We start from the raw sequence: 14,360 nt of genomic DNA on the forward strand, positions 1-14,360 counted from the left end.
TTTCTTTTCTCTTGGGAAACTCCCCATTCTTTACTACACCCCTCATACCTGAAGAGCCACCTCACCCCTCCCTGACTGGAATTTGTTGTCTTCCCTAGGTAATGCCACCAAGCATAGCACTCTTCCTATCCCACGCTGCTTGGTGCTCCTTCTGCAAGCCTTACAGTGTTCTTTCCACAAGTCCCCTTTACTCTCAGGATGGAGGCCAGTGTAGAGACTTGCCAAGTAAATACCAATGATGCCAAATCCAGTAAAGGAAGAAGACTCTTGCTGTTAGAGCACATGGGACATTAGAGCCATTTAACAGGAAATCAAATTATCACCCCAGATTGACATCTTCCATGTGCCTTAGACTTATAAAAAAAATAGGCAAATCATTGATAAATTTGAAATAATTGACAAGTACAAGCAAGCTAACTTCGTTTTCCTAAGTTCATGAGATTATTTAGGAACTTGTTGATAAAAAGGAAGAAGTGGTTTAGGGACAAAAATGGATTGTAGAGAAAATAGTAGAATTCAAAGATTTTATTTTAAGCCGAGAAAGGGTTGAAAAATCACTCAGAAAAAAATTAAGTTATTAATTAAAATATGAGTAAGAATTGTCAGTATGTTCAATTATCTTATTAAATCTATATCAGAATTTCTTGATATTGACACATAGATATAGTGTTAATAAGGTAGCTAAATTAATAAAAATATATGATGAGGGCACAGAAAACATCAATTAATATATTTTATCGACAGCACAGAACAAAGAGGTATGGATTAGCTGATCAGTACATATGGATTGGGCCATGAACATAAAATTTGTCTGTTCCATTCAAATTTTGGAAAGTGTCCTTCCTAAGCCAGGCTGAGCAGTGGAACGTCTTCCAATATGATCCCACTCACACATCCCTCATGCATATACATCCTCACATAACTATTCTTGCTGTCACAGCTCCCCAAGTCTCCCCACTCCCACCCCACCTTCTGCAAAGCAGACGCACCTGCTACCCTGGGCACTGACTGCTGCTGCCATGTCTTGCCGGTAATGCCATTGTCAACCTCCCTGCCTGGCATGCGCGCCGTCCTCCTTTACTGGAGAAAGGAATGTTTAATTATTTTTAATCAGTGGACATGGCATCTTGCTAGACAGCGACACTTGGGGGATCCAACACCATCTGCCTTCCACCAGGCGCCAGCTGCTCTAGTAGATGTGGGTAGAACACCTTAGGACAAGGCCTTCTGCTGCCAGGCGCCTCGGAGAGGCTGCCACTGGGCACCATCCCCAGTGTGAAGCTGACGCCTGGGCTCCTTGCCTGTCATGGTTCGCCCCTCATCCCTGCCGTCCTTCCAAGGGAAGTACTTCTCAGCCCCGCTCCCAAAACACTGCCCACAAAACCCAGGGGCCTTCCGGTAATAACAAGGTGTCCAAAAATAAATGTCACCCTAACCCAAATGGCCACTGACTCCATCACTGTGAGTCAACCTAATGGAGCCTCTGACTGCAGTCCCACAGAGAATGGCCGCGGTCCTCGCAGCGGGGTTGACCCATGCAGAACAAGGGTCAGCCAGCTACTGAATGTGTAAAACGGTGGGAAGGAAGGAGGGACAGAAATGCCTCTCAGCTAAATCGTGGAGCTGTCCAGGGTGAGCGCTGCAAGTTGCTATGACAGACCTGTCCCTTCCACCTCCTAGCTTCCTCGTGGCCCCCGCAGCTCTCACAGCTGTGCCGACACTTTGTTTGCTGAAGCAGCTTTAGCAGCGCAGCGGTGCCTGACAGGGAACACTTGCCACCTCCCACCCCTGGAGCCCCGGCTAGATGGCCCAGCCCAGTTCCTTCACTGCCAGGTCCCAAGGTTCTTATCACCTCCGCTCCTCCCCTTCCAGTACGAGTGGGTGAAGAGCTGAACTTTGCAGCTCACTCCCGCCGGTCTTTATTTTCATGCAAAGTGAAAGAGATCAGCCCAGGTTGGGCTGGTGGCTGAAGCGCAGATAAAGCCCCAGCTGTACCCCCCTCCCCCTCACAGTGGGCTTCACCTCCTGCCAGAAAGCAAACTGTTTTTGTGCCTGAGGGAAATTTACCGAGCTTTAGACTTTCTTCCTGAGAGGGACAAAGGGGAGGTCAGGTGGCACATCTGCCCGAAATGGGGATGTGTGAAATGTGATTAACTCGGGAAGGAGCCTGACAGAGAGGACTGGAGCTTCTTCAGTCCTGGAGTGTGTTTCCCTGGGTCAGGGGCAGGAGGGAAAGTAAACAAAGGCATTAAATAAATATTTTCTCCATTTAACCCACGTGTTAATATAGGCTCTCACCTCCTCAGCAGCACCAGCCGAATCAAAGAATCAACAGCACACACGTGAGCCCAAATAATGAAGGAAATGCTCACGCAAGTGGAGTTCTTTGCATTTGTGAAAAAAAATGGGGGTAGGAAGGGAAAAGGTTCCAAAAGAATGCCATTTGTAACGACTCCATCTTCTGCACAGCCAAACACATGGAGCCCATCAGAGGAGCTCACTTAACGCTGTTTCTCAGGCTGACTGCAAGCAGCCAGTGCCTGTAGAATTAAAGTCATCAACAGACGGGCTCTGCACTTACAGGAAGACACAAATAAGATCCCTACTGATGTGTCCATCGGGGTAGGAAGGCCTATGTACCTGTGAGAGCTCTGTCTGGTAAATGAGGCTGTAAGTACGTTTCTCTCAGTCTAAATAAGCAATGCCAATTTCATTTTCCTTCAGCATGCTTGAGCGATATCCACTTTGGTGTTGGGGTTTTGTTTCCACCAAATCAACCCTCCCCAGATGTCCTGCTTAGACAAGTTGTCTCACATTCAAGGTGTGCACCAAAAGCTGATAAAATGTTTGGAATTGACTGGAGATGCATTCAGTAATCTGGAGAGAAATTCCAGTAAAAGCAGAGTCAATTATCCAAAGATTAGCACGCTCCTTGTTCTGTTAAGGGGAGCAAAGGGCAGGGAAGGGAAACAGTTTTCAAGTCAAGAACTGATGCTTAAAAAGATCCTTCGTATATGAATAAATTATTCTATCCTCTGTGGCTAAGTAAATCTCTGTGCCCTCTACAGAAGAGGGGAGCAAGAGGCAAAAATTCACAATATTGAAAACTAAATACATATTAGGAGATATGCCGAGAGCATGTTGGTTAGGAGTACTGCCAGGTGGTGGACGCCTGTGCCCAACTTGGATGACATTCCTATAGAAAGTCACTGTGGATAGTTTCTGGAATACCCTAAAAGATTAATGCAATCAGCTGTCTGTTGTAACTGTAGCACTTCACAGAGATGGAGCTAAGGCCTCCCTTATCTCAGTGGGAAATTCAAGCCTGAGAGAAGGCGCTTCATGTATCAAGACCTGAAATAATTTTCTGGGGCCCTCTTCACTAAGCAAGAGCTTTTCAGCGGGTAGAGTTCTGGGAGGGGTCGCACATCCTCAGAGCCTCTCCAGTCAGAGGTGGCAGAGCAGGTAGCGTCAGGCACAGGAGGGGCTCCCTGGACTGCTGCAGGTGTGCCAGAGAGTGCCGAGCACTGGTTCACTTCCAAAGCAGAGTAAGGGGCATCAGGGCATCTACATTGCACAAGAGGACTTCCAGAAAATCCAGCTCAAATGGGATATGCTTGTTTATAGGGCTACTAGGAGTCGCTAATATTGATCTTAAAAAGTCAAGAAGTGTCTCTGTCCCCAGGAAAGCATCCTAGTGAAGAGAAAAGCCACACTGTTATTGATTAATTCTCCTCTTTTTTTTTTTTCCACGTGTCTCAGTTTCAACCATAAAGACTCTAAGGAGGCCCCGTCCCACTAAGCATGGCTCTCTCTGGTGAGGCAAAGATTCAATTTGTCCTAACAGAAAGGGCTGAAAAGGGCTGGTGCCTACAACAAGGGCAGCAATTTAGGCTCTCAGAGAGGCCGACCCAGGCAGAGCGCGAGGAGCTCTGTTCTGTTTGGACTGAAGAGAGGTTTGTTCTTAAGAGTGTAGGTTTGTACTTCCAGCAGCTCTCGAAGCTTGACTACTTCTCCAGCACCCTTTGATGAGCAGTACATATTCCGAGCTTTCATCATACATAGTCCGCAGTTTTTCACCTAGAAAAATAGTCTTTGCATTTCATACAGCTTCTAATTCCAAAATTAGTTCAACAGCTAACAGTGACTGTAGAAATATGTACCTCTTTCGGAGACATACTTATGGCTGGTATTGATTTATGCTATATCATGATTTCAGTCTTATGGGATAATCGCCTTGTCGAGGCTGTATTTATTGTTGTGGCTACTAAATCACATTAATTCCCTGGTGATTATACCAGGGTAAAGCATTCACAAACTGCAACAGTGACAGAATTCAGCTTTCTTCCTTAAATAAACTCAACACAAAGATAGCCATGTCCTAGTTTTTCAATGGCTTTCCAACTTTTTTTTTTTTTTTGCCTTTGCATATTTTACCGAGCATTAGAGTTGCAGCCTGTGTTTTGCTACAGATTTGAACTCTAGTGGAAAAGCCCCTTGAGGGAGAAGGAGCGCTGTGGAGACAAGTGCTAATGGCAACACGGTGCCGAAGCAAATCACCCATCAAATGGGACAACTTAGTATTACAGAAGCTTTGCAAGGAAAAAGAAAGCGGAGGCAGAAATGATCTGATGCTGGCTGCCCTTATTTCAGTTGCCATCAGAAGAGCTGTGTCGAAATGAATATGCTCTCTCCCCAGTACTGAGAGTTCATAGCAATATGCCTAGACTCAAGTCGCCTAAACGCTCCCGTGGTATTTAGCAACATGCAAGTGAGAAAGTAAGGGCTGTTGGGAGCTGGAGAATGATTAGTGGATAAAAGCTCTCTGCAGCACAAGCCTGGAGACTTCACATCCCAGCACCCAGATGCGGAGCCTGATGTGGTTCCACACATGTCTGTAAGTTCAGCATCAAGAGGAACAGGGACAGCAGGGTAGCTGGTGCTTTCTGGCTGCCAGCCTACCTGAAAAAGGGAGTTCCAGATTCAGTCTCCAAGGAATATTGTGCAGAATGGTAGAGGAGGGCACACAATGCTTTCCTCTGCAAATGCACAGGTCCACACACCACACATGCAAACACTTGTACATAACACATGCACGAGAGAGAGAGAGAGAGAGAGAGAGAGAGAGAGAGAGAGAGAGAGCGCTTTCATACAATGGAATAGGATCAGATGAGATATTTTAATAATATACATGAAATCTGCTCCAGAGAAACCCTGAATAGGAAAGTTGGCATTCTGGTTTACTGGATCCGATATGGACTGGGAGGCAGTTACTTATCCTTTACGCGTGCTACCTAGAAAATGTTGCTCTGGAAGCATTCCTATTTATATAAAGAGCCAGAAGGCACCATTACCCAAGAATTCTGGCCTCCAACAAGAAATGTGAGCACAAAGCCTGCTGATCCTCTTGGAACTTTTTCGAGGATCTACTTGCGTTGTATCTTTAATGAAGGGTCAGATAGGATTTCATCCAAACTGGCTCATCTTCCTCTCTGTCTTGCATATTGATTATAGTCATTAATTTGGGACAGGCTTTTAAACTTGATTGAAATGATGTCCACGACCAAAAGACTCTTTCCTATGCCTTGCACGTGTCTCATTTTTAAGAATGCCAACTACTTTTCATCTACAGCCCAATTCTTAGCCGAAGTCCCCAGGCCAATGAGGAAAGAGCAGATAATGAGGAGCAGGAAGGATGCTCAAAGTCTGCTCTGGACTCTGCCATTGGTTCATTTTGGACCAGCAAATTTGATCTCATTTAATGAGGTATGAAGTTTTGATTCATTTAGAAATAATAATGAATTTTTTCAAATGTATAAGCTTCTTGCACAACTTGTTAACACAACTTCAGAAGCCAAGTGTGGTGGTCCACACCCCCACTACGGAATTTGAGCCAGTATGATTCTGTGTTCAAAACCATCCTGAATTATCTTAGAGCTTCTATGGTTGTGATGAAAGACTGTCACCAAAAGTAACTTTGGGAGAAAGAGGGCTTACTTGACTTTCACGTCCATATCCATATCACAGTTCTTCATTGAAGGAAGTCAAGGGAAAAACTCAATCAGGACATGATGCTGGAGGCAGGAACTAATGCAAAAGTCAGGGAGGAATATTGTTTTCTGTTCTGCTCTCCTGACTTTCTCAGTCTGCTTTCTTAGAGCACCCAAGACAACCAGTCCAGGGGTAGTACCACCCACATTGGACTGGGCCCTTGCACATCAAACTCGAGGAATTAAAATGTGCTACAGGTTTGCCTACAGTCAGATCTTATGAAGGCATTTTCTCAGTTGAGGTCCCTTGCTCTCATATGACTCTAGCTGGGTCACGTTGACATAAAACTAGTAGGCAGCACAGCTACATAGCAAGTTTGAAGCCAGTCTAGACTACATAAACCCATGATGGTTTTTATAAAAAGAAATGTAAAGTTGGTATCTCATGGAGTAAGGGATAGTTTAAGTGCCTCCTGTTTGGCTGCTTATTTTTATTTGTTTGATTTATTTATTTATTTTTAATTTTTCTAATGGTTTATTTAACTTTTTGTTATTTTATGTGGTGCGGGAGAATTATCTGTATTCTGTCAATCATATTTTAATAAAACGCTGATTGGCCAGGCAGGCAGTATAGGCGGGAAAGCCAGACAGGAAGTAGGGGTGGAGCAAAGAGACTGGGAGAATTCTGGGAAGCAGAGAGGTTCCTCTGCCATTCCTGTGCAGACCACGGAAGAAGCAACATGTAAGCTGTCACACTGAGAAAGGTAATGAGCCCATGTGGCTAACGTAGATAAGAATAATGGGGTAACATAAGTTATAAGAGTTAACAAGAAGCCTGACCTAATGAGCCAATCAGTTTATAACCTTATGGAGTCTTGTGCGTGATTTTTCCTTGGGACTTGCTGGCTTGTTGGGGTACTGGGTGGGACAGAAACCCCAACAAGCCAGCCCTCATACTACATTTATGTGCATTGGTTTAAAGTGTCAGATCCTCTGGAACTGGATCTTCAGACAGTTATGAGCTGCCATGTGGGTGCTGGGAATTGAACCCAGGTCCTCTGGAAGAACAGTCAATGCTCTTAACCACTGAGCCATCTCTCCAGCCCCTGATTTATTTATTATGATATTATTATTATTATGCTAGGCCATTTAGAGACAAGGTGTCATCCTGCAGCCCAGGCTGGCCTTCAGGGACTACATCATCCTCCCAGCACTGAGAACTCTCTTGCAGAGATTATAGACATGCACCATAAAACTTTGTTCTTTTCCTTTTAGAAGGAAATATAGGCATTATGCAGTGGAACTGAGGAAGGGCACTTGCCTACGTTCTGGGGGAACTGCATTGCACCCCAAGTTCCATAAAGCTCAACATAAAGAAAACTCCATAAAAATCAGAACAAACAAACACTAAACAAACTGAAATCCATGCCTTTGCTCTGCCTTCTGAAGTATCACAGAGTAAAGCTTACCTTCCACTTCCTACATGTACTTATCCTTATAGCCCATTGCTTGCCCATTGCTTTTCCTACCACCCAATCTGCCTCTAAGACACCTGAGCTCACACACATTCTCCTTGCCTTTCCCACCCACGTGTTTATAGTGTCTTGACAGGGAGGCCCTCTTGTCTCGCTTCAGTGTTCTAATCAATGCCTTACTGAATGAGCTGAACCAAAGGCCAACAAACTCCTCCGCCACCAGCGTGTATCCTTGAGTCAGTATAACCTCACATTCTCTCACCTATATAAGCACATTAGAGAAGAGTCTAGAATCAGCCTCCCTGTGCGGTGCCTCATCTCCAAACCTCTTTAATTCTTTGACTTTATAAGTAATGGAAGATGCCCTTTCTGAGTTGTCCCCACCTTTCCTGCCTCCTGTTAGGAATATTTCCTAATGTAAAATTCGCAATCAAGCCAAATCAAACAAGCCAAATTAAGAAATATCCAGGTTTAATGGGAGATCTGCACTCTCAGGTGGCCCCCGAGGGGGAAACCGGGAAGCCACAGAAACACAAACCCAGGGGAGAAAGAAAGGGAGACCACTTGTTCTTCTTTTGGGGGATCACTTAAGTACCCTGGGGAGTGGTCCTGACCCCACCCCAGGGAGGGGTCAGGACCTGGCCTGCTGGGATTTGAAGTCCAGACCAGGCCTGGGGGTTAGGACCTACACTCCCAACCTAACACCTCCCAAAGTCCCTGTGAAAATGGGCCCCCTTGCTTGTTTCTTTCTTTTCTTTCTTTTTATTCATTTTTTCTTTCCTTCCTTCCTTTCTTCCTTCCTTCCTTCCTTCCTTCCTTCCTTCCTTCCTTCCTTTCTTTCTTTCTTTCTTTCTTTCTTCCTTTGTTGTTGTTTTGTTGTGTTTAGTTTACCAAGATAGAGTTTCTCTGTGGAACTGTCCTGGTTTTCCTGGAAGTCACTTTGTAGACCAGGCTGGCCTTGAACTCCCAGAGATCCGTCTGTCTCTGCCTCCTGAGTGCTGGGATTAAAGGTGTGCACCACCAATGCCAGACCCCCTTGCTTTTTTATGACCTCTCTCACTTGATTTCCTGGAAGTGATGCGTCCTTACCCATCTTTTCCTCACCATGGCCACAGGCGTCTGTAACAACTGCTTTCACACAGTCTCTTCAGCGCCCCCTCACCTAGTTCTACCTTTTCCCCACCTGTTTTTCTTGGTACTCGAGTTCAGGAATTCCACGAAACTTTCCGTCAAGCTGTTCAAGTATATATTCCTTCAGTCTGCCAAAAGGCTCTCTCTAGCTGAGTTTTCCTGGTCCCCAGGTACTGCTGCTAACGAAACTGCTGAACAGAAGCTAATTTATCACAGTGTTATCACTATATCAGGGCATAAGAGAGCCATACCTGGGATGAATTATGGATCCATCCCGTGTCCCATGCATCCTGTACGTCAAGGTAAGCAAATGCTGCCTTGCCTTAGCTGTCAGCCCCCGAAACAGCTGACATTTGTTATTTTAATTAATAGTTGACTTTGCTGAAATAAGCTTCTGTGAGGAGCTATGACTTTTTATTAAATCTTCTCTACAGCGTTGTTTTCCCCATATTGGGAGACAAAAGCTCATTTTCAAAACTGCTTTCTCCTGCAAGGTCACAGTTAACAGCTTGCATGCACATGTCAGGGAAACATCTGCTTCTGTGCCACCGATATCAGTAAAATTTGCTTTATTTTGAAATTTAAATTTACTTTGACTCGGGGAAAAATGATGAGTCAGGCATTAAAGAGCTATTAAGTGATGTTGATGAGGACAGACTTTTTTCTCCAGTCATTTTGTCACACGACTGACGGTGAAATTCCTCTGAACTCAGCAATCCACTTCAACGTCGCCGAGAACTGTGGTCACAGGCACATCTGGGCTTGGACCGGCTTGTCCTTTCATTAATGCAAATCATTATGATGTAATTACTCAGCTTACACTGTAGAGATCATTGATTTCTTTTGCCCAGTAGCAGTATTTTTTCAAGTCACTGATGACAAAGGGAACTTTCAGGATGATTCCAAACTATACAAATTAGATCCAGTTCAAGAAAGACAAACTTACTTAAGAGGTTCCGACGCTAAATTCTATGCCGAGATTTTTCTCTTTGCTTGGAATAAATTAAGCAGGAGAGCTGGTGCCTCTGTGTTGTTTAAATTACTTTTGGCAAAGCCTTTTACTCTTCCCATTTCTGAGACAGTAACAGTTCAGCTCTCCCTGAATGGATGTGTGTTCTGTCCCCACACATACCCTCAGACCATACCACACTCCCACTCTGTTGGAGAGAGATAAACCTACTGTGAGTAGTCTTACGTTCCCTGGATGTGGGAGTTCTCTACTTGAAGGTCAGGGATGTCCTGAAACAGCATTTCAGAAAAACAAACCACTCTCTCTAGATTGTGACACCCATATATCTCCAAACATTTGAAACTATCAGTCTTTTACAATTTGTAATGAATTAATTGAGGGACACAACTCTTTTCTTTCTTTCTTTTTTTGGAGCCTATCTTAGAACTAGTGCTATAGACCAGGCTGGCCTAGAACTCACAGAGACCCACCTGCCTCTGTCTCCCTCTCACATTCACATCCTTGGCCTCTTCCAGGAAAGCATTTCCTCTACTCTGACTTTAGGCTTAGCCATTGGGTTGGTTTGTGACAAAGGGCATGAATTTGGAAGTGGCACAAATCAGCCAAGACTGTAAATATTCTACCACATTCCCCTCATTCCCCTGCATCTCTGTTATGACTTTGGTAAGTTTGTTAATTCCTAGGCACGCCATGGATGAGGGATGAAAGGAGATAGAGAAAAAATATCCCAGCTAATATCATTGTTCTGATCAACCCAACTCCAACCAACTTGGAGAGGTATGGATTATAAAAAATGAGGAAGGAAAGAAAAGATAAGATTATTATAGTAAACCATTGATATTTGAGTCAATTTCTAAGGCCACAATAGCAGGTATGTATGCAGCATAGGTGTCTTGTCTTTTTACGGCTTTTCTGGGGGGGGGGGGTAATTGCTGCAGATAAAGCAGAAAGTTGATTCATTTGACAGATGAATATGCCCATGAAATCAGCTCCACCACCAGAATAAGGTGTACAAAATTCACTCTAAAAAATTCCATCCTAGCCTTTGACTGTGGTGTGAATGGTTTAGAGCCAAGGTCCACATGTGGGAAACTTGGTGCCCAGTGTGGTTGTATCAGGGAATGATAGAAACTTCAAAAAGTGGGGCTTAAAGCAAAATAATTGAGCCAGTAGGATAAGCTAGTTCCTTTGGGAGCAGACTAGAAGAACAAGACTGCCCCTAAATTTCTCTGGGCTTTATCTTGCTTGTGGCCATTTTCACAAATCCCCTTCATGATGCTGTCTTTCAGGGGGGCTTCCCCAGTGTCAAATATAAATTGGCACTAAGCTCCTCAACCTCCATAACTGTGATAGAAATAAACCTCCCCCCTCTTTTTGCAAGTACCCTGCTATAAGCAGACCCTTATAGTGGAAAATGGGTCAGTTTACTTTTTATAACTTTCCCATCCTATCTTCCTCCCTCCCATGAACCCAGCCAATTCTCATGCAATGTATTCTCCAGAATGTATTGAGGATTTGCTCTCCTGGTGCTAGCAGTTTTCACGAAAACTATCTTCTGTTATTTCTGGTTCATGGGCTTAAATTTACATTTAGTCTACTTAGAGAGTGCATGAGGGTGACTATCCAGGACACCCTTGATAAGATTATACAGCGTTCAGCCAACAGCTTGGACACAATCCTAACCCGAGTCTCATGTGTTATTCTTGGGATAAAAGGACATCATGCATAAGGCCCTTAGCATATAAAGTGGCGCATTGCAAATCCTCAATAGTATCTGCTACTGTTAGGATCATGTAACCAAGAAAAGCTGCTAGTTAGGCACATAGCAAAGAAGAGAGGGGGAACTTGACCATACTCAGCACATAGAGCACATAGTCATCACTCAGCAAATAATAAATGAAAATGTTCATGTCAACATTTATTTCTTTGGATGTAATCAAGATACCCAGTTTGTGAAAGGGAAACATAACATACGGAGTCCTTGCTGTTCTCTTTTTAACAATGTATTCCAAAATTTTATACTTAATATTCCCAACAACCCCAAGCTATGTAAAGGGTGCATACGGAAACAATAATGAAGAGTGTTGGGGAAATGGTCCCAGGTCCCAGGTTAAGACATCCTGTTTGAATTTTCACAGGATCCTAAGTCCAGGATTCCTCAGACTTGTCAACAGTCTGGTTATCTCAGGATTTCTTCATCCTCATTCAGTTTCTCATTAACCAAAATAAGTAATAATAATAATAATAACAACAATAGTAGTAATAATAATAATGAAGAAAGAAAAGAAGAAGGAGTTTTAAAAAAAAGACTCTCCTTCTCCTGCTTTGGGTAATTACTACCACCCCACCTCGGGAAGGAGAAAACAAGTTGAACCAATAGAGTTTGGACTAAACTCCCCTCTGATTCTGTCTCTTTCCACTGTCCCCCTTCATAAGGCATGTACCACCTTCCCATGTGTGTCTTCCCTTGTATCCTGATCTTCCATATTAATCCTGCATCTTTTAAGAGACTACTCCTTCTTCTCTGTGAACCTGTTGCTGTATGTCATGGTGCTAGGTTCAGATCTCAATATCTTGCTTTGGAATTCCTCACTCCAAACCCAGAAACTGCATCAGCAGCACCTTCCGCCTCTGTTAACCACAAGTAAGGAATAAATATCCCATGTCTACATAGTATCTTAGATCTACACCTGACCAGGCAGTAGAGCCTGCCAACCTCGGAGCAAAGATGGATGGTAGACACAAGCAGAGGCTATGCCTACAGTTGCACATGGCATGCAGATTCATCAGGCACACAGACCCCACCTGAAGTTTGCAAAGCTGCATTGCCACCTCTCACATTAAAGTCAGGCTCCTCACGGGCATTTCTCTTGTTGTTATCCCCTTCCATGGTTATTTACTAAGTTCTGAATGGCGGATTTCCAATCCTGCTTTTCTGCCATCAGCAGGATACTGCAAGCTATGTTTCTCTATGCCGGTTGGTGTGCTGCTAGGTCCCACCAACAGGCATTTCTAGAGAAATGTTGTAGGTGAGTTTGAGTTGTGTGGCTTGAAATTTTGTATGGGAAATTCTCAACCTCTAGAACCTCAAAATGAGACTGGGGTTCGGGGTACTGCCTTCAAAGAAGCAACTCAAGTCCAAATGGATCAAAGACCCCAACATAAAGCCAGCCACACTGAACCTTTTAGAAGAGAAAGCGGGAAGTACACTTGAATGCATTGGCACAGGAGACCACTTCCTAAATATAACCCCAGCAACACAGACACTAAGAGAAACAATTAATAAATGGGACCTCCTGAAACTGAAAAGTTCTGTAAATCAAAGGAAGTGGTCAACAAGACAAAATGACAGCCTACAGAATGGGAAAAGATCTTCACCAACCCCACATCAGACAGAGGTCTGATCTCCAAAATATACAAAGAACTCAAGAAATTGGTCATCAAAAGAACAAATAATCCAATATAATAATGGGGTATAGATCTAATCAGAATGCTCATCCACTTTAAACTGCTGTGGTTAATGCTTTGTGAGGACAGAATACCTGTACCTGGAATACTAAATGGTGACCATTCACCAACAGTGCAAGAATACTAGACGGCTAGTGGTATTACGATTAATACATATATGGAAATTAAGCCTGTCTCTACCTTGGTTTGAATTTCTGAGAATACAGAAAAGTAGTACCGGCTGATGAAACTATCCAGCCTGGGGGCTTTGTTACAAGTTAGAGCAGAGGAATCCAAAGAATGAGAGATAAAGAAGGAAGAAGAGACCTGTATCCACCAAGTTGCATTTTATTACTATCCTCAACATCTGGTGGAAGAAGCTACTTGAGTCTCCAGCTCCCAATGGCACTCTCAAGACTAACTAATCAGTGTGTACTCCTGCCATAGCTCAAACCCAACAGATTCCTTCAAAATATTTAGTCTCTCCCGACCCTAAAGTCTTCCTTTACCCTTGCGACTCTAGCCATGGTAGCAAGTTTCAATAGACCTTATCATTTTTTGCTTTTCTATCCAATACTTCCGAACTTTCCCTCCTAGTGCACCAACCCTGCTAACCATCCCTCACTTCCCACCGCCACCACTTCCGCACTCAGCGCTGATTTGATACTATGATCAAATGTTAGAATCACTGAATCAATGAAACAAGGGCCTCTATGATATTTGGCTAATATACAGCCTGTATTAGTTTCTCATTGTTGCTGTAACAAGCACACCAGAGTATCCATTAAAAACAATAAAGATCTTTCATTGTATATATTTCTATAAGATAGAAATCTGATGATTCTTGCTGGGTTAAAATCATGGCATTATTAGGAGAGGTAGACTTTCAGAACTCTAGGAGTCTGGGGTGGGTAGGGTGGTTTTATCACCTTTTTGTTTTTCCCTTTCAGGTACCACTTTCCTTCCCACATCCTCAAAATCAGTGGCAAATTCTCTCTCATGCTACCATTTTCCCAGGTCTGTGCAGCCTAGACATTTTCTTTTTAAGAATTTATGCGACAAGACCCAGCCCACCAGCATAATTCAGAAAAATCTCATCTTAGGATGCTTAACTTTAATTACATTGTAAATCCCTTTTCCGTGTGCATATAGGTGTGTGTGCATAGGACACACACATTTACACAGGAATTCCTCTACAAGCCTAGGGTACTTTCTCTGATCTTCATCCTTCGTAGTTGGCAGTGCTTCCCAGCCCTACACACAAGAATGTGTTGTTCTCACAGAGCAGGCTCTTCAAAAGCTTTGAAGGAACCATGAGAATTGAGCATTCCCAAAACCTGGTTTCTG

The sequence above is a fragment of the Myodes glareolus genome, chromosome 17 (assembly GCF_982192425.1).
Source record: "Myodes glareolus chromosome 17, mMyoGla1.1, whole genome shotgun sequence".
Taxonomy (NCBI): domain Eukaryota; kingdom Metazoa; phylum Chordata; class Mammalia; order Rodentia; family Cricetidae; genus Myodes; species Myodes glareolus.